The following is a 26,304-nucleotide window of genomic DNA, read 5'->3' as shown; positions in this document are numbered from 1 at the left end:
ATTTCTCTACACATCAACAGTAGCTTTATGATAAGAGGCTCTAGTGAAAAGCGAAATTTGGAACCCTCTACATTCCAAAACATTGTTTGCGAGTCATTTGTCATCACAAATACTTACTCAGTAATACTCCTTGGTGTCAGCTATCTGTGGTTTGACTATTAATTACCAGGCGGGAACAAACATTTGATCTTGACCAACAAATGGTACACAAGGCTGGTCTTTCTTCTTTCAGTTGTAGGTAAATTTTTTCCCCCTCAGTCCTTGCATGGTCTCTGGCCACGAGATTAAGTTACGGTTTAATGTGAATAGTAGTCTCTGTGTTTGGTCTGACCAAGGAGCTGTGGTTTGACTGAGGTTATTTGGTCTTTCAACAAGTTTTTCTTTCGCTTTAGTCTGTTGTCCTTCAACTTGTGTGGAAATGGAATGATTATCACTTATAATGTTTGGTTTTTTAATATTTTTAATTCTTAAGTCAATATTTGACATTGCTGAAGGATTTATAAGACCTCTGTCAATGAACTAGTGGTTTGTTCTTGTCCACCCTCAAAAGGCTAGAAGCCACTCTTAGTCTTGGTAATGGGTTAAAAGACATAATTTCTGATGAACATAACATTACCGGCTGGGGAGCTGATGGTAGAAATTGAAGTCTAAATTGTATAGGATGGAGAAAAAACATGCACCAGGCAAGGAGTTCCGTAAGAGTGGAGTAAAGCATTTTGACTTTGTTGTTTGCTTTAGGATTTCTTATTCTTACAACTCAACTTCTTTTGTTTGGGAATCAAGTTATATTTGTCTTCAAGTCTTGTCAACAAGTTGATAAGGTTTGTTTACATTGTTGTGGTTGCCTTTTCCCCCTCTGTTGATGGAAGACATGACAAATCCTGTTGAAAATGTTGACAGTCATGCCGCTATATTTAGCGCATTATTTGTGTTTTACCTTAACACGGATGTGTATCAACTTCCAAGCACTCTAGACTCTTTACTTGCCGAGAAAACAACAGACAAAATTACTCGGGTTGGATTAGAATCCATGACATTTGCCAGTCTTACCACTAGTCCACCAAGCTTGTCCAGTAGCTGGAGGCAGTTCAAACCCTACATGTATATTTTATCAATAATAATACTTGAATGTTTTATGTTAAATATGCATCAGGGATGGAGAAGATATTGTTTGTGTTTTACCCATAGTTTGGATGTATGTTGAGCACTGTACAATCTGAGTCCAGTGAAAACAAGTAGATATACATGCATATATCCAAAGGCAATATGACTCGAGTGGGATTCAAACCAAATACCGTTTTTTGTTTCTTTCTTTCTCAGAGGACTCAGGAAAATATATATTTGGTAATCACTCTTTAACTCTATAAGCTAAAGTAGTAGTCCAAGTCTATTTTCTATACCATCCGCCCTGGTCATAGTTAACAAGCAGGACAGTTCTTTTCAGAACTGAGAAGTCTCCCGAACCCCCGATTATCTACTCCGCGGCAGTAGAATAAATGCAAGACAGTTCTCTAAGAACAAACTCTACCTGGCAAGTGGATACACACATGGTGTTACCGCAAACCTCCAAAAATATATATTGATACCTCACCATGCGATGCCTCAAATCATATTCACAATATTATTATCTCCAATGCAAATTTAACATCTATATTTATCACGCCTTGACGACTGCATTTAATGATTCTCAAGTGTTTTTCAAAAAAATACCTTTTAGAGCTTTTAAAACAACCTGCAAGAGCCTTTCATTTGACCTTTTAAGCTGTCTTTTCACAGGATCTTAAGTGCCTCTAAAACTTCCAATGTCACCTCCCATTATCATGGATAAATCAAGGACTATAATGTGTTTGTGCCCTTGTTCTTGTGCCCTACATAAAAAGAACATTGTTCATTTTTTTGTAAAAGTACATTAAAAGCGTAGACACTATTGGTACTTACTCAAAATAATTTTTAGCATGAACCCTTATCTTGGTAACAAGTGATGGGGAGAGGTTGATGGTATAAAACATTTTGAGAAACAGCTCCCTCTGAAGTAATGTAGTTTTCGAGAAAGAAGTAATTTTCCACGAATTTGATTTGGAGACCTCAGATTTAGAACTTGAGGTCTCGAAATCAACCATCTAAACGCACACAACTTCGTATGACAGGGGTGTTTTTTCTTTCATTATTATCAAATTCATTGGCCGATTGAGCTCCAATTTTCACAGGTTTGTTATTTTATGCATATGTCTAGATACACCAACTGTGAAGGTTAGTCTTTGACAATTACCAATAGTGTCCAGTGTCTTTAACGCCGTTAAAAAATGCAAATCAACAGGGCTTGAATTTGGAGGGAAAGCCATAATACCATGCATTCACCATAAAAGACCAGAATTAAAAATAGTGTGAACAAGCACTCGGAAAAGAATAAAATATTCAGAATTAAAAGCTATTCATCACGTTCTTAGTCACGGAATTTTCTGAAGATATATGAACGGGTCCAGGCAACATGTTTTGTTCATGCTTGCTCAAACCTTAAGCAGGTGGGAATCAGATCACCTGACTACGGAAGCAACAAGAAGCTGCAACTGGTACCCAGTACGCCGCTCAAAGAATGCCTGTCCCATTTTGTACATGTATCTAGAGCAGATCCAAACTATATGACTTCCTCACAGAGGAAATAATTGGTTCCTAGTTGGACTTCCGCTCAAACCCTGTCATCTGAAAAACATTCCTATCGACCCAAATTACCGGGATGTGGAGAATTTTTTTTCTGGCCGGGATTTGGGCATGGGACAATCTGACTATCTTTACTCCTCGCCAGTAACCAGACGCAGATTTTGGAAGCGCTGGATTAATTTAAAACACCCGGTGTTTTTGTCAACAGTTTTTTCCTTCTTTCTGGAGGTATGGCTGCTGAAGCGATTAGCAGCGGCGTAAGTTATTTTGACAGTCCTAGCCTTTATGAACAGAAACAAAATGATTAGGGTACGCGTAACATGTTGAAGGCTGTGTTCAATTTCAATTTGATGAGCTTTTTCTGTGGCAATGCATGTGGATGGAAATTACTGTCAAGTTATTGTCAACAAGACCTTAAAATGAAATCTAGTTTGGGACACATGTTAAAGTTGAGTTCGTTATTGACTGTACTGTGTACATCCAACCTATTAAGTCCATGTAGACCTACCCATCTCTACCTTCATGTTTCAACTTGTGACATCACATGTTTACAAAAGAGACACAGAGCCTGATTTGTACACAGCCCCATGGACGAAACCAATAAAATCATACCTTTTATAGAAACTGCGCCATTCATTTCTTAAAGTTTGGGGCTGAAAAAATAAAATTGACTAGACTGTGGGAATCTAACCAATGACCTCCGGATTAACATGCCAGCGCTCTACCAACTCTGTTTTAAGTCTCCCTATTTTGTCAATGTCTTTGTTTGTGGGTACTGATACAAAGAAAGGGGTCACTTCTCCAATTATTTGACAGGGGTGTCGTGTTGGAAGGGGGGGGGGCGATAGTGGATCAGTCTTTTGATTCATATTGTACATTCTGACATGTGTGTGTTGGGGGGGGGGGGGGGTTCTTATGTCATGATCCGGCTTCTAAAGCATTTACAATGAGTGACGTCACCGATCTACTGTTGTGTCAATCAGATGTAAACAATATAAAACTCTCATGATTTTGAGCCCCCCCCCCTTTAAAACAACTGAAGTCAAGCATAGAGATGAGTCAAGTAATTGAAGCTAAAGTGCATTTACATGACAGCAATTTAACTGGTCCTTTGCTGAATTTTAGCATGGTTGTAAAATGTAGCAATGTTTGACAAGATCTTGCAAGATAACTTGAACAGTACGAACCCTTGCTAAATTTCTCCCATGTGAAAGGGGTTTAAGGATATGGCGTGCGATACATTGTAACCCCGAAGGATATACATGTGCACCATGTAGAGAAGAACCAAAATCCATTAGATAAATTGACACTGTACATGTGTGTGTTTACTCAAGCCAGTTATTGGGTGACTGATGTTTCTTATTATTGAGTTATGTAATGGAGAGGGGGGTATCTGGTTGCTGATGTTTCAGTTTGATATAATAAACCAAGGTTTAGTCTTATTGATAAACTGATATGCATAACTGTATTTGCAGCAGTGCATTTGATTAGTTTATCTTCTTGTAGCCTGCTGAATCACTTATTGATGAATGGCTTTCAATTTAAGCCTTGTTTAGGGCATTCTACCTCCATGTTTAGGGCAAGAAATTACTTCAAAAACAACTTCTTCAGAGGGAGCCGTTTCTCACAATGTTTTACACTACAAACAGCTCTCCATTGCTTGTAACCAAGCGGGGTTTTATGCTCACAATTATTTTGAGTAAATTACCACTCTTGGGAGATTATGACTCCACCTTTAATTGTATTGAATAGTGAAAACTGTCCGAATGAATTTAACAAGGTGGTTATATTGATGCCCCGATGTAACTATAAACCGGTTTACTTTGTCCTCGTTCCTTTTTTTACTTTCAAACCACGATTCGGTCTCAGTGGAGTCTTTTACCTTCCCTATCTTCCCTATATTGGATCAATTTCAAGATAAACTTTCATTTTAAAAAAGAAAACGGAAAAAAAAAAACCCTGGATGAATATTGCTCTCTCTCTCTTCCAACGTACACAAACCACGTTTGACAACGTTCCAAGCCTTCTATTGAAATAGTATACGGTTGACATTTACAGAGACTTGCCCGGTTTTATGGATTAGACAGTCCCAAGCGATTGGAATCCTAGCGAGGGTGAAATCAAACGCGATAATAAATTCTCTACCTCAGCAGAATTTTGAACGATTAGCGACACACATGTCTCGTTGTTATTAATTTACAGGGAATATATATACTTGGTAATTTGTTCTTTGAATTAATGACAATAACAATTTATTGTGTTAGAAGCTTTCGGTTGTATGAAGCATTTTGAGAATCATTTTTACTTGGGTGTGTTGTTGTTATGGAAAAAGATATTATAAGTTATCACATGGGACACAGAAGTGCTAATTTTTTTTGTATTTCACGAGCGCGCGTGTGATAACGAATTTATCTTCCAGTCTCACGTGCAACGCGCAAAGTTTAAACTTTCAGAACGTTATTTCATGACGAACAGCATTCATGCGCACAAAGTTTAGAATGTAACTTTTGCACTGTCCGTATACGGAGCTGGAAAAAATGACATTTCACAATACGCACTGTGTAATAAAAACAGAGGAAGTAGGATATAAAACAGAGGTTGTAGCATATATGTTTTTATGCCCCTAGTAGTTCGAGCATCTGATTGGTGGATTAGCGCGTACTGGAAGATAATAGTTTTTATCATGGAAACATTTGAATCTGATAAGCATTTCTGCTATAATTATGACAATAGTGGATTATTCTTCCTGCGTAGACATAACCGCTTTAATGACTATAATCCCAAAAACTCTACTACCCTTTAAAAGGAAATTTTCACAGGTTAGTTAATAATTGTATATAAAAAATATGTCCATTTATATTAATGGCTTCAAAAAACAATTATACATACATTCCCTTTAAAGACATGCTGTGGTTTGGGTTTGTTGTTTTTTCCCTCTGGAACTAGAATTGTAAATTTTGTAATTCCAAATGCTGAAAATTTAATTTAATTTCCAATGCGCATTTTAACAGATGCTCTCTAAATAAATTATGCTGAATTTTTTAGACCGGAACGAATTAAGGCACTTTAAAAAATGGAGAAAAAATACAAAAATTCTAGAGACTGTTTTATCAATTAGTGCGGATTAGTATCCTTAGGGAACAATGACTTGAAATGAGAGCATCTGTTGGTGATTGGGTTACCAGACAAGTGCCCGAAGCCAGACTAATTGCTGGATTGCTTTGTGTTTAAATGCGATTTACTGGTATAGTATGCTTGAATGCCTGCGAGCAGCTTTTAATTGGTGGAAAGATGGTCTTGTTTTGTAGAGAGTTGTCCCTTCCGCTGTTTTATGCACCATGATTCACTTTCATTCAAGCAAACATGAAAGAGCCGTAGAGTCTGACAATGGGTTATGAATACAGTGAATTTCAGTAATGATCATATATTATACACATATAATTAGCCAACCAACTGTTTATAAATTAGTAACTTTGATTGGCTATAATTTTGCTTCTCTTTTTGCTATAAATGGTTTTGTTGTTGTTTGTACAGTTTGTTTATGCCTCTGAAGTAGGTCTGGTTTGAAATCGTAAACTGAGACCATCTACCATTTTAATTTTACAAAACAAATAGTTTAATATGTTATTGTTGATATTGGTTTCTAGAAATGAAACAATGAAACCAACAGGGGTAGTCTCAAAATATTTTCATTCAAAACTTTAGTTTCCTCAGAAATGAGAATACTTACGTACATGTGTAACCCGATTCATCAAAAGTACACTCACAGTGAAGGGATGCAATATAATGTCGTAGGATGTTACTTTTGGAACCGAACATATGCTGTCGGGAAGCATTTTTATTTTTGCACCAAGGACAACCTCTGTGGTAACTCTGTGATGTCTCCCGAATTTTGTGGAAAAAATTGTGGAATACACTATAAATATAGCAAGACGAGTTTCAAAAGAACATGGTCTAACCAGCAAGTAAATAAACACGTAGTGTTACCACAAACCAAATATATATACTGATACCTCTGATCACCATGCAATCCCTCATATCACATTTAAAGGGTATATATGTACTTTTTTCTAACAAAAAACACAATAGCCACAGGTTTACATTAAACTTACACAGTTTGAAGATAATGATGGTAGAAAGCTTCCCTTGAAGTTTTACTTACTGAGGTGCTGTAGTTTTTGAGAAATGAGTAAAAGTAATAATTTTCGTCTCAGTTTTAGCATGCTATTACTTAGCATGTAAAAACGTATTGACCAGGTTTTGGTATAATATCATAACTGGTTAAGGGGATTTTACATGCTAAAATAATTTTGGTCTCATGAGACCAAAATTATTTGTTGACTTGTTTTACTCATTTCTCAAAAACTACACAACCTTAGTCAGTAATATTTGAAGGGAAGCTTTCCACTATCATTATCTTCAAACCCTGTAAGTTTAATGTAAATCTGTGGACATTTTAAAAAAGTACCCGAATCCTTTAAGGACAAAATGGTGATTACAGATAAAAATCTCCAAGTGTGAACTAGAAACATACTAAACCAACCAATCATCAATCAATCAATCAATCAATCAATCAATCAATCAATCAATCAATCAATCAATCAATCAATCAATCAATCATTCATTCATACAAAATTTACAAAGCGCCCAAATTAAAGGAACACGTTGCCTTGGATGATCGGTCGAGTTGGTTTTTGAAAAGCGTTTGTAACCGTTTGTTTTAAAATGCATATGGTTGGAAAGAAGATTTAAAAGTAGATCACAATGATCCATACAAATTTGCCTCGAAATTGCATGGTTTTCCTTTCACTTTGCGAACTAACACGGTCGGCCTTTTATGGGAGTCAAAAATTTGGCTCCCATAAAGGGCCGACCATTTTAGTTGACAAGGTAAAAGGAAACCACGCAATTTCGAGTGATACTTGTGTGGATCATTATATTCTACTTTTAAAATATCTTTCTAATCATATGCATTTTATAACAAACTGTTATAAACGCTTTTCAAAGACCAACTCGACCGATCCAAGGCAACGTGTTCCTTTAAAGGTTTGCTCGCACAGACATGACAGAGGTACTAGGACTCCTGAAACAAGTGTGGGCTTTCAGAAGGGTCTTGAATGTGTTGAGGGGTGTTGTGTTCCTGATGTGATTTGGTAGGTTTTTTTTCCATGAAATATCTGGTTGGCAGAAATAGGCACTGGAATGAATTAAACATGGAGAGTAGATCGGAACAAACCGGGCACAAAAAGTAGCTTAGCTTAACGAAATAGTGTTTACCAGAATTAGGTTATACCAGCCAAAATGCCATTGCACATGTACCATCTGTGACTGGTATCCTGCCTATTTCTGCTTAGCAGATATCTGATAATGAGGCATCTATGAGCAATTGGACACGGGAGCCATTTTGAAACCCTAAACAAAAACAGAGAACAAAGAATGTTGAACCAACGACAGGTCTGCATTATTTGGCCCTAGGTAGATACACCTAGTGACTCACCCATCGCAATAATCAGCCCCCCCCCCTTCTCCTTTGGGCCTCTGCAAATCAATAATCCGACTGTGGTGTTACATCTCACACCTCGACAAGAGATGAAGTGTCTGATGAAGTAAATGTCTGATGAAGAAAATCTCGTCCAGCGATGGGTCCTCCGTCATCTCTGCCAGACGAAGTTGTCATCAATTACCCCTCATTTGGTGATTGTCATCCTTCATTTTGATTATGTATTTCCCACCCGCAGGAGTTTAAAGGGGTTTGGGTACTTTTTGTACGACACAAAACATAATGTCAACATATTTACATTGAACTAAAACACAGTTTGAAGATGATGATAGTAGAATACTTCCCTTAAAATATTACTTGCTGAGGTGCTGTGGTTTTTTAGAAATGAGTAAAACGATGTCACAAAAATAATCTTTTTCAAAAACTCCCGAGTCAGGAGACAAAATTTATTTGACTCTCCTGACACATTGCTCTGTAATTTTCCCTTTTTTCTTAAAAATTTAACGACTACTGTATTACATACATCTGAATTCGCAGTGAGTAGGGATTCATGTCACGTCCAAAACTTGACCTGCCAAGGGTACCTGCATAACCCCTTTAATGAGTGGGCGTGTAATTAAAGACCGTCTTGTCTTTTTTATTTTGGTATTGAATGTTGCTCGTCTGATGAAAATGGTCATTCTTACATTGCTTTTTGTCGGGACGGCAGGGTTAAAACGTGATTGCTGGGCTTTGCGTTTAGCATTTTGAAAGGACGCAATTAAGATGGATTAAGATGTGTTGACATTGTTGAAATCCGAGAGGATCGTGGCTTTCTCGTACTTGTGGGTAATAAATAAAAGATTAATCAGAATGCGAAATGGTAAGAATAACAGATTTACCTTCAGATTTTGTCCTTGCATTATTCAAAGGTGACATTTCCTTGATGCAAATCTGAATGAGTTACTAAAGTGTTTTTATTCTGAAGCGCTGTATCAAACCTTCTTGACTTTTTACTTTGTTGTTTTTAATTCAAGGAAAAATTGTAAATTGTGAGTTAAGAACATTTTTCAAGAACGCGATGTTTTGGATCTTACTTTGTCAATAGCTTTGTTCAGCAGTGCCAGTCAGAAGCCTTATAGAAAAGTTTGAGGTGGAATGGTTTCGGACAGTCATCGCAGAAAAAAAGATGTTGACAAAATAGGGAGATCGCCAACATAAGGGCTGGATAGCTCAGTTGGTGGAGCCATTAAAATGGAGGTTGCATGTTCAAATCCTGCTCTAGTCAATTTTGGATGTGGAAGGGAAAACTCCAAAAAGGGAAATCTATGAAATCGAGGTGGGAAGAGTCAGTGAAAACCCAATGGCTCCGGTCTGGGATTCAAACCATTCCACAGAGGTGAAAGGCAGCCGAACAAAACCACTGAGACAACCTGAATGCTAATGATGCCTGTGCAGTTAACCTCCTCATTCTACACTACGCAGGCCTCAAAATAACCCACGGCACTCACCCTGGCACCCACAGCAATTCTCATAGCGCCCTTTGCTTTCGCTGCGGTGCCCTTTGCAAAGTCTCAATCCAAGTTTAAAGTTTCCTCTCGTAGAAATGCCTCATACCAGAGGGAAAATTGCTGTTTCCCTTCAAGAGTGTAATTCAAGGCTGCTACGTGTAGGGCCTATACCTCATGTTTTGTTTCAGTCGCAGGACCTTCCTGTTTTGGTGATTAATGACGGCAATTATTCATATCTTATTACCTGTTGTCAGTGGCGCACGGTGTTGGTGAAACTCAAGTGAATGGGCGGGATGACATCATTGGGAAAATAACGGAGGATCGGTTTTCACAAAGAATTTTAATATCAAATATGTGGCGTGTATTTTTTTTCTTTCTTCTTGGTGACAAAAAAGGAAGTGAAAGTTGTTATAAATCTTAAATTGCTGATATATTTTACCTTGATTTCTTACGTATGGACAGTGTGGGTACTTTTGTGTGGTGGTTCAAATATCAAAATATGAGAAGTTTAACTTCCTAGTAACAAACACGGAGGTAAATTTGTCATATATCCTAAATTCCTGATACTTAAAATTTGAACGTGTGGACAGTGTGTTTAATATTTATGTGGTGGTTCAAATATCGAAATATGAGCGCAGGTGACTACCCAAGTTCCTAGTAACAAATGCGGAGGTAAAGTTGTCATACATTTGGAAATCTGAACTTACTTTTTTTTTTTTTTATGATTTCCTTTGTTGGAAAGTGTGAGGGAATTTGTTACTTTCATGTAATGGTTAAAACTGCCATAGGTGGGTCGAGGCTTCTGCGTAGACAGCAAAATATAGGCATGATGTTCTTTAGTCTGATTTTTGAGAACAAAAATTGCCCTTGGAAAAAAACAAGAAAAACTCAAGTAGTAGCCTGAAAATACTCTTAAATCTTATATGGTACTTTTGCTTAAAGACACTGGACACTTTTGGTTATTGTCAAAGACCAGTCTTCTCACTTGGTGTATCTCAACATATGCATAAAATAACAAACCTGTGAAAATTTGAGCTTAATTGTTCATCAAAGTTGCGAGATAATAGTGAAAGAAAAAACACCCTTGTTACACGAAGTTGTGTGCGTTTAGTTGGTTGATTTCAAGACATCAAATTCTAAATCTGAGGTCTTGAAATCAAATTCGTGGAAAATTACTTCTTCCTTGAAAACTATGTTACTTCAGAGGGAGCCGTTTCTCACAATGTTTTATACCAAGTAAGGTTTTATGCTGATAATTATTTTGAGTAATTACCAATAGTGTCCACTGCCTTTAAAGGCCTACATGTAGCTCAACCTTGCATTTATTCCCCAAACAAAAGTCTACCCAGAAAGCCACACTCTTTTCTATAAACCCTGAGTTATTATTGTGTGAGCAAAACACTAGCAGGGAAGTGACAAGGAAAGGCATTGAAATGGAGAGGAGGGATTTCCCCAAAGTAGTTTTCTATTCTACTTTTCCGCAAACTGTCTGCGATCAATTTGCTCATTTAAGTGAACTTGTTTTATTTTACCATCTTGTATTTTTAATAGAAGTTTCAAAGAAAAGAACAAATCTATTGAGGTTGTTGCGGAATAGAAAACCAGTTAGTTAAAACATAAGTTGAAACTTGTGAAAACACTTGAAAAATTGTGATGAATCTTCTTTTGAGTCTGAGATAGTGAAAGAAAGTATTTTCAAGAAGCTCTTTGTGTGTGTCTCTTCTGGTGTATCTTTGCTGAATATTCACCCCCCTTACTTAACTGAAACAGTGTGCGTATATTTGGAACTAAAACACATTCTGTAGTAAAATATGTTGGTCATTATTAAAGACATCTTTGTCTGATCATGGTCCAAACCTCATGGGATCGGCATTTCACTTCTGGCCGTCAACGTTCATTAAAACTACATGAATGGCACTCGCTGATTACAAGGGGGTTATATTATGTAATCTTGACAATAATCACACTTGGAATTTCAATGCTAATTAAAAATTTAACAGCCATGCATTCCTTGTTGTACACCATTCCTGACTAATAACACTTGTCTTGTAGCATGGAGATTCTCTATGCTTGTAGGTTGTACTGTTTATGGAAAGATGGCTGTAGAAGAAGTGGCCATTAGGAGCCCTTTTTTAAGACAGTCTTGTGGCAATTTCAAGTGTGAAATTTGACAGTGACTCTTTTGTGGTGGACACTTCAGTCTTATTCAACACCATTCATCAACTGCTCAAGGTGCTCCAAACACCTAAGCTTCTAGGAACCAAACCATGAATGGACCGTGCGTTGTGACCCGAAGAATAGGAGATCAAGCATTATCCCTCCCGCTAGCTATTATTATAATGAACTACCCCCCACCCCCCCTCTATACAATGCTGTGACCCTGCAATAAACTATTGGTAGACCGGGTGAGTCCATTGAGTGTGTGGGTGTGGATTCCTTTGACTGCTGGAGTTGATTAGTCATGCTGTATGTTTGTGTGTGATGTGGTAGATAATATCCTAGCTCTATGATCATACATAGCTTGTGGTTCACTGAGTAAGTAACCTTGCTTAATTCACTGGCCGGCTAGGTTGGGACGATTTTGTCAGTTGCTGTTTGGAGAGCTAGAGTGTGGGCGACACATAGTAGGGGTGTAACTTTCCTACGGCCACATGTACCTTGCATATGGTAACAGTTATCGACTCTCTCTGACAATCCAGTAAGACTATCTCGGGTTTCTTCTTTCGAGCCTAAGGATTTACCGTTTTTCTTCATGGGATATAACTAAAGATTGAAGGATACTTTGTACGTAAACGATTTTTCACGGATCAGCTGTGTGGTGAAACCGTACCGAGGCGTGTAACCGTCTGAAAAGTACTACATATTATTATAAAGGTAATGAGATTTAAATTTATGTTGGAATAAATTGGATTGAGATACGTATTCATAATTCAGATATATTCAGATAATTCAGATATTATATGAATATGTACAGTTTACTCTGTTTATTCTGGTAAAAGCTAGCTATTTGTTGTGCCCTGTTGGTCAACGTTGCCATTAACATTTTAAATACATTCCCTGGTTTATATGTTTCTAGCCGGAAAAGTTTCCTTATGGCGCCACCACTTTTTCACTCGCTATGAAATAATGTAGTATCTAATTTACCTCAATGAGATATCCCTTTTTCTTGTGAAAATGAGTGAAAAAGTGGTGGCGCCATACGGAAAGTTATCCAATTCTAGTTTTGACTATTGATGAAGGATAGTAGTTGGCAATTTCTGCGTTTTCGTTTTAGTTGATGAGCAAAGTGAGGCGATTAGAGAAAGGAATTAGTGATTGATGCTAAATTTTTGTGGAAGAGTAGTCTACAAAATCATTATCTTCACAACTGAGAGTGTTAATCCATTTGTGATAGTGTATTCCAGCCTTGATTTGTGTAGATATGTCAAAGGAATAAAACCATTTGACTTCATTCCCATTGATAATTGATTCTGTTTGTTTATAAAGTTGAGGATTGGAATGAAAGGTATTCCAGAGAGCTCTAGTAGAGTGCTGAGCGTTTATAGGATAAGGATGATTGATTGGTTTTTAGAAAAGTAGTATTTAGAATGAGTGATGTAATGATGAACAGTGTCACCAGTCCTTCATCAGATTTGATTAGAACTTTATTAGACTTTGTTTTTTTTTGCCAAAATATTTTAATCTGGCCACCACTTTATCTCCCTTAATTTACATTTGTAGGTCAAATATATCCTTACTTATAGTTGAGATTGGTTGACAGAATGCATACAGAGAGGCACAAGCACTTTGAACTATTATGTCAAAATCGTGAAAAAATTAAGACCTTTTTCGGGTCCACACTGCTCGCTACACTCCATTCTGTTGGTTGGATTATGTTGGAAGGAATAGTTGGGAATAAGGTGTGGACAAGAAGAAATGTTCAGTTTTAGATGTGGGAGAGAAACTCCAAATGGGGGAAAGCTACACAATCAGGTAGGGACTGCAAACCCAGTCCACATTCAAGGCTCTGGCCCCCACCAGTCCAAGGTGGGGTTCAAACCAAGGGCCACTGAGGTGAAATGCAGGGAAAGAAACCACTAAGCCAGCCTGGTCCCCAGTACTTGAACAAACTACAAGTAAAACACAGAATTAATTATTCATTCTTATAGTAATTATATTGATCCTATGCAATTATTTTGGGTGAAAATATACGTCCAACCCAAAAGCAATACTTTAAGGCCGTAACATGTTTACCTTTCAGTTCAAGAGAAAATTTCTCTTCTTATGTTGACTTTTTTGAAAGGACAATGACAGGAAATCGATGATGGAAGTAGGGAAAACCTCAGAGATTAACATCGTCGACCTATCAGGACTTTACTATCACGTAAACTCCACGGTGTTGTATTTGAAGACGGTCTGTCCGGTCTGGCGGAATGCGATTAAAAGATCTTTAATGAATGAATGCTGGCTTAGCTGTGACTCACTCATCAGTTGATTTAATTATATTCTGGCCACTTCTTTCACGGTCCAATTTGTCTTACCCACTTACGAGAACATGTATGTGCAATGTACTTTGCAGTTATAAGCAAATTGACACGACGCAAGGAACTCAAGCTGAAATTTTTCATAAGCTATGCTCGCACTTTGGGATTTAGGCGTTAAATATTCAACAACTGTTTTCTTTTTTTCAGGTTTGTACTGGGTGGATGCCTTTTAAAGGGGTTGTAAAGCTGTTGGCCCTGTGCGTTTGTATTGTAAAAAATCCGAGTAACGCCTGTTCAATATTTAACTTTTTTCATCTTCTTCAAGTTTTGACTGTGATGGATTTTAAAGGGGTTGTATGGTCATGATCATAACATGCCTGTGGCTACACATGGAATTATAAATTCTTACCCAGGTGTGCACTTGAGATTGGCCTTCTTCCGTCATATATTCCATGATGACATAGCCCCTTTAACACAGATTCCCTACTCCTAAAGTTTGGATTACATTTCTTGTTATTTGAGCATTATGTCGTTTTGTAATTTGTGAAACTAAATTAATTCATGGATGTTCAATGTAGATCTCACAATAGACCTTATGCATAGGACGTCATTTCAGTAGGACGCCCTCACCTAGAGGTCAAAAGGAGGTTGTTCATTGGCCAATACTGTGCGCCGCGCGTACAAATCTGTGCGTCTCGATTGTTTCGTCAACGTTTTTCCTCTAAGATGGCGGCTGGTTGACGTCAATGCATAAGGTCTATGGAGTCACACACTCGATGACAAATCTGTGATGGTGTCAAACCTATGATAGGAATCAAAAAGTTTGAAGAACAAATTCTGGTTTAATTTCTCTGTGGTGAATTTCTACCTCCATGATTTGATAAATTCTTGTCACGGTACACAAGTGATGTGAAACCATAGCATTATTTTCTTACAACATTGACCTCCTTCACTGGTTGTACATAAAATGACGTCAAATCCTTAACAAAAACACTAACCTTGAAGTACATGTGGATTTAGTGGCCGACAAACTTTTGTGTGAGTTGTAAAAGAGACTTCTCATGTTGCGCTGTAATTGTCCACCTAAATTTGTAATGAATTGAACCACAAAAGATAACAAGCCCATCCACAGCCCTTTCAAACTGTAAGTGAAATGTGCTCAGTAATATATGCAGTTTCACGGGGAAAAATCCTTGGGGGGGGGAGGCTTTGTGTTTGAAAGCAGAGATTTGTACGCTTCTTAATTAAGCAGAGCCATGACATTGAACCCTGACTCTCACAGTTACTATCCTTGAATTAATCATGTGGGAACCAGGCTATGGCATTAATATTTAGTAGGAATGTTGTAATTTGTTGAACCCAGTGACTGATTTCCTGCGTATAGCAGAGCAAAATGTTACACAAAATGTTTCAAATGCTACTAACAAAAATAATCAAGATTTGCTACTTAATCTTAGCATTCTGTGTGCACAAAATAAGTTCAGTCTAAATTTCTTGCTATGGCAAATTGCTGAACGAAATCGTTCCCTGGAACCTCACCCCTGATATGATCCTATTCCATGAGAAGGATGAATGAGGTTTGTGATTGTTTTGGTTGGGCTGATTAGAAAAATGGTACCCATATGTGGGCAGGCTATTTGAATGCTTCTTATCTTTATGGCCAGCGATATCAAGCAGGAATTTATTCTTATCCTAGAAATAGAAGGCTGCGTACTAGGTCATCTGGTTTGGTTGTGTGTTGGTAATGTGTAGAAACTTGTCACACCCTTTGAAAATGATGGAGAAAATGTACAAGGGGGTATGACAGAGACCGCAGCCGGTCTAAAATAACACGGTGCCCCTTCAAAATAATAATAATAATAATAATAATAAAAAGAGTATTTATAAAGCGCATTATGCCAGGTCTTAAAGGGTCTATGTACTTTTTGTGTTACAAAAAACACAATATCCACAGATTTACATTTAACTTACACAGTTTGAAGATAATGATAGTAGCAAGCTTCCCTGGAAGTATTACTTGCAGAGGTGCTGTAGTTTTTGAGAAACGAGTAAAACAATGTCATGAAAATAATTTTGTCTCAGTGATCATGAGACGAAAATTATTTTAGCATGTAAAAACGTATTTTCATGACATTGTTTTACTAATTTCTCAAAAACTACAGCACCTCAGCAACTAATATTTTAAGGTACGCTTTCTACTATCATTATCTTCAAACGGTGTAAGTTTAATGTAAGTCTGTGGACATTATGTTTTGTGCTACAAAAATTACCCAAATCCTTTAAGGCGTTTTCCACCAAAATAAACAATGTTTTAAAAACAGCACTAAATATAGAAAAGGCAGTTTCAAAGTTTCCCATGGTTCAAGATTTTCCAATGGAATTGCCCTTTTGGAGAAATGAAAATAGCCTTGCCCTCTCAAAAGTCCAGGCCAGCCACAGCTGCCAACTCACCCTGATTCTGCAGAAAGTTCCTTGAAAAAAAAAAAAAAAAAAACATTATTTCTATGTTCTGATGAACAATTTTTAAAATCTTTCTGATTATGGCAACTTTGTCCCCGATGAATGAATTTGAAGAGCTACCTGATGATGGAAGTTTTGTCCATATTATTTTGAATGAATTCTAAATATCTACCTGATTGTTGTGCAAAGAATACCTGATTGCAAGATTCAAATGTAGGCAGCTCTGCGCAGACAAGAGAATTACAGACACTTTGTGGTTGTATTAGATGATATACCATTACACTATTAATTTGCGTCAGGGATAATTTAATATATTTTACAATGGTTATACTGCCAGCTGCTAAAATACAGGATTCAAATTGCATCTAGCTACCGGGCAAGCTCGGTGGTCTAGTGGTAAGACATCAGGGCAAAATTTCATGGCTCTGCTTTCCCCGCTTACGTGCAAGCCCGAATTTCTGCGCTAGCCTTGTAAGCGTAGAATGCCTATGAACGTGAAGTACGCACGTGCAGAAGCCCAAATTCGCCGCTAACCCGTGAAATACGCTTGCCGTAAGCACAGAATTCCCTGCTTGCGTAAGCAGAGCATGAAATTGGGTCCTGCTCTAGAACTGCAAAGGTCATGGATTCGAACCCCATCCTGAGTAATATCCTGTAGGTTTTTGTTCATAGGACCCAGGGGGTAGTATGGAATACTGATGTGGGTTTGACATGTACACGTACACCTGTGTTCTGTGTAAGTACAGGGGTGGATTTCACAAAGAGTTAAAGACGAGTCTTATGTCGAGTTAGGACGAGTTACTCGTCGTAACGTAGGACTAGCCTTAAGTTTTTAGTATCTCCTAAGACTATAGTTCTATTAGTTAGGTTATCCTAACTTCTTGTGGAATAGACCTAAGTGAGTGGGTAAAACATGATAAAACTAAACATACAAAATATTGTGTTTGAGTTAAGAACATTTAGAGAAGTCTTTTTTTTTTTTTGAGAAGTTTTATCTAAATATTAAAAACAAATGGTGTATAGGTCTACAGCTGCTGTGCACTGGATGACCACACCCATATCATACTTGAATCAAAATTGTTGCACTCATAATACATAATATCCTTTTTTTCTGTCAAAATCTTTACATTGGTTTGCTGCTATAATGTACACCTTGTACTACATAGCAATTTCATCCAGCAGAACACACTGCACCCCAAAAAAGAAGGGAGAAAAAAAAAAGCTCAAAGTGCGGAGTGATTTTTTTATCAGCATTTGATGATTACTGTAAATGTCAATATCATTAAGTTAACCACAAACACCTGCAGACAGTGCCCTGATAAGATAGTTGGGTCCATGCAATAACGAGCAAGCCTTTTGAATTCGCTTCATAATATTAGATACATGATAAGTAAGACTTAAAGGGACACGTTGCCTTGATGAATCGGGCGAGTTGGTCTATAAAAAGTGTTTAAAACCGTTTGTTATGAAAACCGTTTGTTATGATGATGTTTTCAAAGTAGAATATAATGATTCACACAAATATGCCTCGAAAATGGACGGTTTTCCTTTTATTTTGTGAAGTAACACAGTTCAGCCATTTTGTGGAGTCATAAATCACAAAATGGCGTGCCGTGTTAGTTCCCGACGGTTTCAAATGCATTTCATAGACCAACTCGCCCGACCCAAGGCATTGTATCCCTTTAAGTCTACAGTATGCATGGTGGAAAATATTACTAAGTACGTAAGTTAGTAAGGTTTGCGGTGACACCATTAGTGGTGGCTTTGAAGAAGAGCCAGTTTGTACTGCTCCATTATATTTCTATCTTTAGACTATATCAGAATACATCATCAGCGCAATCATTCCTTCACACTCACACATGGGTAGGTAGATTCGGTGAATATTAAATATCCACGTATTTACGCACACAAATCGAGGAATGCATTTAGCATTGCCAACGTTCACTTTGTTCGTGATTGCATGCGTTTAATACACAGTGAGTGCACACATGCATGAAATGGCAATTTAAAGGGAGTTGTAGTTTTTTTTGCATCGCGTCATTTATCACAACCTAACTTCTGATTGAATTTATGAATAATTGAGTTTGTTTGGGAGTCTAAACCTCTCAGAAACAAAAGTTGTCTATGTAGCTAAGCACAAATTGATAACCATAAATTTGATTCTGATCCAAAGAAGTGACCTGTTTCTTGCTCATATCTTTTGCCAAGCAGCTCTGTAAAATCAGGGCCAAATTTCAAAGGTTTGCCTGAGTAATAAATGTTGCTTGAATAAACTCTGCTTAGCAAAAATAAGAAGCAGGAAATCACTCAAAAAGGGAAACTGTGATGTGACATTGGTTAGGCTTGAGCACAAAAAAGCTAAGCCAGCACAAACTATGCTTACTAAGCATAGTTTTGTTATGCTTAGCTAATTTTTGTGCTCAAGCAGCTCTATAAGATTGAGCCGTGGTCAAGGTTTTCCACTGGCTCCAAACATCCTGTCAACTGTTTCTGCTTGGAGTGTTTCCATTGATGAAAGTGATGACTGACTGATCCAAGTGGAAAAATAGAAGCACTCAACTTTATACACCCCCAAAGACTTACAAAAAATAACCCTGTGTTAAGTCATTTGGGAAATTTCACGGTCAGTCAGGTCAAATGACCATTGGAGTCAGGAAGTTGATCTGATTTTCTTGCCAAGATTAAAATCTTTTAACCTTGGTAAGAACGAAAAAACTCGCAGAGATAAAAATCTCATGATTATCACAACCTGACCATTCTCGGATGTAGTCTGGGTCGACCCAGCCCATCTTTGGTCAGGCTTAGGAACAATGGCATCCCATCCCATGCTACCAAGCTGCCTATTCGAACAACATGGCCTTAACCAAGTTGCCTTCCGTCATGTCCGTTCAATCACAGCACAACTGATGAAATACTTTCAGTTTTCTATCATCTCCGCCAGTCTTCAGTAATAACAAAAATATGCAAGGAAACTACAGAAATGAATTGAATGAAATGTACTCTCTCTCCCCATCGATGATGCATCATCCCTTAAAGAGCATTCCATATAAACATGATAAATGTTCAAAGTTAATGTTTTTGAAGTCTGTGATCATGGGATGTGGATGCAGAGGAATCTAAATTCCAGGCAAGATGACTTCCTGAGGTTCTGAGAGGATCTCTGCTATTGCAATCACACAATGAAGTGGGACATTGTATGAGCAAACATGACAGTCACACTAATGGAAAAACAAGTCCAGCATCAACAACCTTTCACTCTCACTTGATCAGGCCTGTAACTTCCCTCTTGAAGGGGACCAGCAATTTTCCTCTGGTAAGGGGCACTTTGATGGGCAAAAGTTTGTATTGGAACCTTGCGGAGGGCACCACAGCAAAAGCACAGGGCTGGCAATTGCTCTGGATGCCCTGCATGGTGCCTCTGTGTTCTTGTCGTTACGTTGGGGAAACGCTTTACAGGCGAGTGGCTGGTCAAGACTATAAAAGCACCGGACTTGAGCTCTGGTGTTTCTGATCAGCAGAGTGGGGGGTTCGAATCCCGTGTTCAACGTGTATCCTTGAGATTAAACTTAACCATTCTTCAGGCCTTGAATTTAATTCTTGAACAGGCACAGCAATTTTTCTCTTTAAATGGGCACGTCGAAAATGTAATTTTGTTGTGAAGTTGGTCCGGATCACTGGTACATACAAATCTGGAAGACCAACTTCCCTTTAATGTTGTTGTAGGCGACAACTTCACTTTACAATGTGGAATGTCTCTCCGTAATCACAGCAATTGAAAATGTCGCAGGTCATTCCAGTTGGTTAAACAGCTTATCAAAGCTGATTAATGTTTTTGTTGGTACCCTTAGCCTGCAGTTCCTGAATATTTTATTGAGCATTTGTTATCTGTGAGTGGGCAACCAGACAATTTTTATTGCTCGATGGAAATGTCTTTTCTGCAGGTTCGGGGTCAGTATTTTAATGATTGATGACCTTTTTTTCCCAAATGATATTGCAGTTTTCTCCTTTACACAATGGAGGAGGCTAACACCTTTTACCCCTATAACTTCCTACCAATAAACTTTGCCGAACAAAACATTCATGATTCTGTAGTGTAGCACTACTTGGAACTTTTGAGTTTAGGAGGCACAAAGTATTTATTCACAGGGGAAGAGGTTTGTGATAGCAGCATCCTGCTCTCTGTTTTGAGTTGTGTTGATTCTGAAAAGATCTAATGGTGTATGACATTCTTAATTTTACATGTGTAATCCGGTTTATACAAAACATTATTGGCTTCCGGCGATTGTAGACGCTTCCAGACTGGATTAGAACACAGGGCTATCATTTCGGAAGTTAGAGCACAGAACCTTCAACAAATTTCTGCACAGTGTTATTGTCAAAAAATTGATCCTTGGATTTTGTTTACTTCAAAAACGTATTTTCTTGTTTCTGCGTATGTACATGTAATGTTTAACCAACCACAGCATGGCCTTGGCTAGTATCAAGTTCATATGATTGTGATTGTTTTCAACAGTGTCAACTGTCAAGTAGGGGTTATCAAGTTTAAGGGAAGCCATGCATGGTTTTTCTACCATACTCTAAGAATAATCAGTGTCCTAAACTCAATTTTGTTTTCTTTTTAAATTGTGTGTGGGTTGGTCAAAAGAAATCACTGAAAATCTATTTAAAAAAATTGAATTCAAGTATTATAGTATAATTGTCCATGCAGTTTTATTGTTAGCGGTCAACCTTGTTTTGATAGCTAACCTTCAGGTCTGTTGGGGGCGGATTTTCTCTTCTGTTTCAAGCCAGGAAAAGCCATTGAAAACTCCTTGAAAATTGTTTAAAATAGTTGCAACTTTTCAGGCATTTTGTCGTTCTTCTTTAATCAGTGTATAGAGAATATGCATGTAATAGTTGGTCAATAATTTGTGATGGATGGGTTTTAAAAACAATTTTGAAAAAAGCTCATAGTTTTTAAAAATTGAAACTGAAAACCGAGCACATCGTTATTTCTCAAACAGATCTTGGGATTGTTTGTGACTATGGAGCTTTTAAAAAAGCTACAGGTTTACCACAACTCCATAGTTGAACCAGAAAGGACCATACCAAATAACCACCCAAGTTCAGCATACGTTTAAACCATGCCTTTACATTGGTTTCAAATGGTCAGCCAGCTTCATCGAAAACGTTACCATTAGTAGAGAGGAAGGTTTTGAATGTCACTTTCATCCCTTGAAGTCATCCATTACCCAAATCTTGAGTTTCTTGTTGATGTACATAATGAGGGTATCAGTTTCCATATCCTATGATTCATCATTCTTTAGGTAGGGTTAAGACCCTGTAGTTACAGGTGAACCCATTATTGGACCACTTTGAAGATATCGTGACCTTGTTTACCCACACACTGGTTTTGCAATCACAGACTTCCTTTAGTCCAAGACATTCCCAAGGAGTGAGGCATTAAACACAGACCTCAAGACATTCAATGATTTGGTGATGATAAGACCAAACCATGACCAAACCTACCTCTTGAAGTTCACCCCCACACTCTTGGTGGTGGATGAACCACACCAGCTTTCAGGATTGTGCAAATATTCAATTCTTAGGAAGGAGAAATGCTTTGGGACCAGTGGTTTGTGGCAGGGGCTGGGGTGGTTGTGTGAGAAAATGTAGGAAAGATCATCTGTCCTTTCTCTACGGTAAGATCAAGAGGTTGGCAGTTCAGACAGGAAAACATGAGGTACATGGACGTTGTGCAGTAGAAAATGTGCAGAGTTTTGTCTCTATGAAGCAACCTTTGTGTTTTTCTCCCATTAAAAACCAATGCAACTTTGCTACCATAGGCAGCAAGAATATATATTTTTACATGCACAATTTTCCTTAATGTTTTCCTTAATTTTGGTTGTAACAATTGAAAATCAGTGTTTTTTTTTGTTTATGTTTTCAGATAGGCCTACTCATTAATTAGTTAATCTGGATTGTTGATGATCATGAATTAAAAGATTAGTTTTTACAAATCCAAAACTATGTATGATGTTAATTACATATTATTTAGTATTTACAATTCACTCCTATAAAGCGAGGAGCTTCGTCAGACTGGTGACCATGTCCAATACCGGACTGCCTTTTATACCCATTCTTGGTGGACATAGAGGGCATTGTAGGCTCGGTTTGGACTAATTGGTCGTAAATGTTCTGTGGATAGGCCTACTGTTCTCAAATATAACTTGATTTCAAAGGGAAATAACTCACAAAAGCATGTACATGTAGGCGTATCAGATGCCGGATTTTCTAAGCTTTAGCCTAAGCTTCCATTTGAATTATTGTACATGAATTATTGTACATTATTGTGGATTAGTGCGCTTTTTAAGTTCTCAATATTATTATTGTTAACTAATGACATTTTTATATTACTGTATACCTCTAACCTTGAAATCATGCCAGGGCAGGGATTCAAATTAGGGGCCATTAAAACCTAATAACAGATGTACTTTTATGAAGGTCATATGAACAACATTAATGATAAAATAAAATTTAATTTTGCCCCGATGTATCACTAAAGAAATTCCATTACTTCATGAACGTACATGTACTCAATGCAGTCTGATTTACTACTTCAGTGCAGTGGCATTTGCTATCCATGCATGTCCTAATCAAGCAATATGTTTTCATTTCCCGCCGTAATTAAATTATTGTTGGTGTTTCCATTCTGGTTTCAGCAGATAATAATTCATAAAAAAATCCAATGTTTGGATTAAATCTCTACCAAACATGGAGGCTTGAATCCGATCAGCCGAAAGTCATTTCCAATGGACAATACATGGTATGAGTCATAATATGTGAACCTAGGCATTCTTTACATGTGATTGCTCTCGCACCCACTATGCCGTGCCTCAATGCACAAAACAGGAGGGTTTTTTTTTTTTTCAATTACCGACAACGAGGGCTTTCTTTCCACGGGACGGGGAACTGTATGTTTACTCTGATACACCGCCGTCATGTTTTTCAATATAAAAAAAGAAGACTTGTTCGCATAGTCGAGGCTCACAATTTCAATCATGTTGAGTGTGTTTACTCAAGACTTCAGTGTATATTTGTCTGCTGTTCCCCCCCCCCAACCCCCCCCAACGATTAGGGAAAAAGTTTCCAACTGTCTGCAAAGTAAAGGAGGTACTTGAAGTGTTTAAATCGATGTTAACTTTCTTGTCTTAGGGAGAACATGGAGGAATTGTAACAGTGTAGCTAGGATAAAAACAAAGGGCAGATTGGTGACCCTGTGATTGTGAAGGAGGGGGGGTCAGTAGGTTTACATGTAGTTTATGATATATAAGCTTTGCAGTCACATGGGACGCGCTGATTGCGTAAAGACGACATCGTTGGATTCGACGGACAATGTACTACTACTGCTTCATTATACAGGAGCGGTAAGGATACAAACCATTGGAAGATTACCGATTATGAACGCCACACCACAACCAATTTTTCCCCCACGTGAAATATTTCTCTCTGAAATGAAGTCATGCTGGATAATAATTTGTATCTGAAACCTTAACAAAACCAACAGCTGAATATGGTTGTTACAACCAAATTAAGTACATGTACAACTACAATGTGTTATCAAGCTGAAAATATGCATACATGTTTTTAAAACTATTTTCTCTTGACTCGCACAACCGAGTAAGCCAAAATGTCCACAGGTGTGTTATTTCATGTAGGCTTGATCCATGATCACACCATCACACAAAACAAGAGAAAAGAGAGTAAGAGAAACTGAGAGAAAGCGACTGATAAATATGGCCAAAATTAAAAACAAGAGTGAAAGTCTGGGTCACAGGTGGTCTGTGTAGTAAAGTGTTGACTGTTGACCCCATTGTAAACATCAGAGCATGACTCACAGTTTCTTCCATTCCCCCCCCCCCCCCCCCAAAAAAAGATATGTTTTGCTGGAGGGCTTTTAGCTACATGTACATGCTAAAAACTCAAAAATATGTAAGAGTACTTTCGATAGTTATCTGAGGTTACCATAAAGTGGTGTTATTGCTTGTGATCTCCTGTTGCACATTTTGTGTGTGGTGATACCTTGTATGCAGGCTGCAATATGTGTAACTTGAATCTATGATGTAGCACCATGAACTGACGTCTGTGGTTTAAATTATAGGTAGAAATATCAAACGGCACTTTGTTTCTTGTCCTAACGCATTCTTTGGTTTTTTTTGCTGTCATAAATGTGAAAACAGTGACGTCGGTTTCGTTGGCTTTTTGTGAATGTCAATGTTCGTGTGTGTTGATTCATACGTTGTCCTCCTCGGCCGGTAGTGCGTGCGTGTCTTGCCCCCTCTGGCATTTACTTTACGTGACGTTTGCACTGGGAGACGATCGTAATGTCATCCCTGACACTCGAGGGACACAAGAAAAGAGAATCCTTAATTTGAATTGCTGGAATTGCGGACACATTGTGTAGCCGTCATGTTCATTTCAACGTGATTGACCAAAAACGAATTTTTCAGCTATTTTTTTTTAACTATGTTTTTTCAACTATTTTTATACTTCTGCCACTTCCAGCCGTGTTATTTTCAAGATCATTCTGTGTTTTGTGCCCCACACAAGAATACAGAATCCTTAATTTGAATTGCAACTGACTTTCTTTGTCACATTGTGTAGCCATCATGTTCATTTCAACTTGATTCATGAAAACAAATTTCGAAGTATTTTTTATTTCTGCCGTTTCCACCTCTGGGAGACGATCAAATGTCATCCCTGTCACTCGAGGGACACAAGAAAAGAGAATCCTTTATTTGAAGTGCTGGAATTGCGGAATGACTTTCTTTGTCACATTGTGTAGCCATCATGTTCATTTCAACTTGATTCATGAAAACAAATTTCGAAGTATTTTTTATTTCTGCCGTTTCCACCTCTGGGAGACGATCAAATGTCATCCCTGTCACTCGAGGGACACAAGAAAAGAGAATCCTTAATTTGAAGTGCTGGAATTGCGGAATGACTTTCTTTGTCACATTGTGTAGCCGTCATGTTCATTTTTCAACTATTTTTGTTCAACTATTTTTATACTCAAGCCACTGCCAGCCGTGCTGTTTTCAAGATCATTTTGTGTTTTGTGCCCCACACAAGAATACAGAATCCTTAATTTGAATTGCAACTGACTTTCTTTGTCACATTGTGTAGCCTTCATGTTCATTTCAACTTAATTCAAAAACAAATTTCGAAGTATTTTTTATTGCTGCCTGTCGTCTTGTTTTCAATGTTCATTCTGTTTTCAGCGCTGCAGGCCAAATTGCAGTTAAAAACAGCTGCCGATTAGTCAAAAATCTGCCCAGCTTTAATAAAGGTGTGACATTTACATGCTGAATAAGAATCAGTTGAATTTGTCAGTCCATTCACCTACATCAGAGCCCTCAAATTATCAGAAATTCACATCTGAGTTCTCCTGATTTGGACAGCGTTTATAAAAAGATGTACTCCGTTGCCACAGGTGTTATAAATACTTGAGAGTGCCAGCTTCAAAAACGACTGAATATTTGAAATGAAATTTCTGGGTGTGGAATTTGCACTACATGCAGCTGTACAAAAAACTAGTGGATATTTCAGTATGCACATAATTATAGAGCTGATGTTTCACAAAATGAAACATGAATTTCCCCAAGATGAACTGAATTAGTGGGGCAGTTAGAGATATGTTTTGTAGGATTGCAGCTTAAAAAATGACTGAACATTGGAAAGGAAATTTCTGGCT

At 37.8% G+C, this 26,304-nt stretch overlaps 1 protein-coding gene across 4 annotated transcripts in view; it reads left to right on the top strand.

Moving 5' to 3' along the window:
• Window positions 1-12,157: 12,157 nt before the first annotated feature.
• Window positions 12,158-26,304, top strand: part of LOC117303817 (FERM domain-containing protein 4A-like) — a 41,771-nt gene continuing 27,624 nt past the window's right edge. For all 4 annotated transcript variants that reach the window (XM_033788211.1, XM_033788203.1, XM_033788193.1 and 1 more), the window contains exon 1: window positions 12,158-12,522. The gene's annotated coding sequence lies outside the window, so the exon portion shown is untranslated. The remainder of the gene's footprint in view (window positions 12,523-26,304) is intronic.

The sequence above is a fragment of the Asterias rubens genome, chromosome 2 (assembly GCF_902459465.1).
Source record: "Asterias rubens chromosome 2, eAstRub1.3, whole genome shotgun sequence".
NCBI classification, from domain to species: domain Eukaryota; kingdom Metazoa; phylum Echinodermata; class Asteroidea; order Forcipulatida; family Asteriidae; genus Asterias; species Asterias rubens.
Note: the sequence above shows the minus strand (reverse complement) of the source record. Positions and strands in the feature narration are given on the sequence as shown.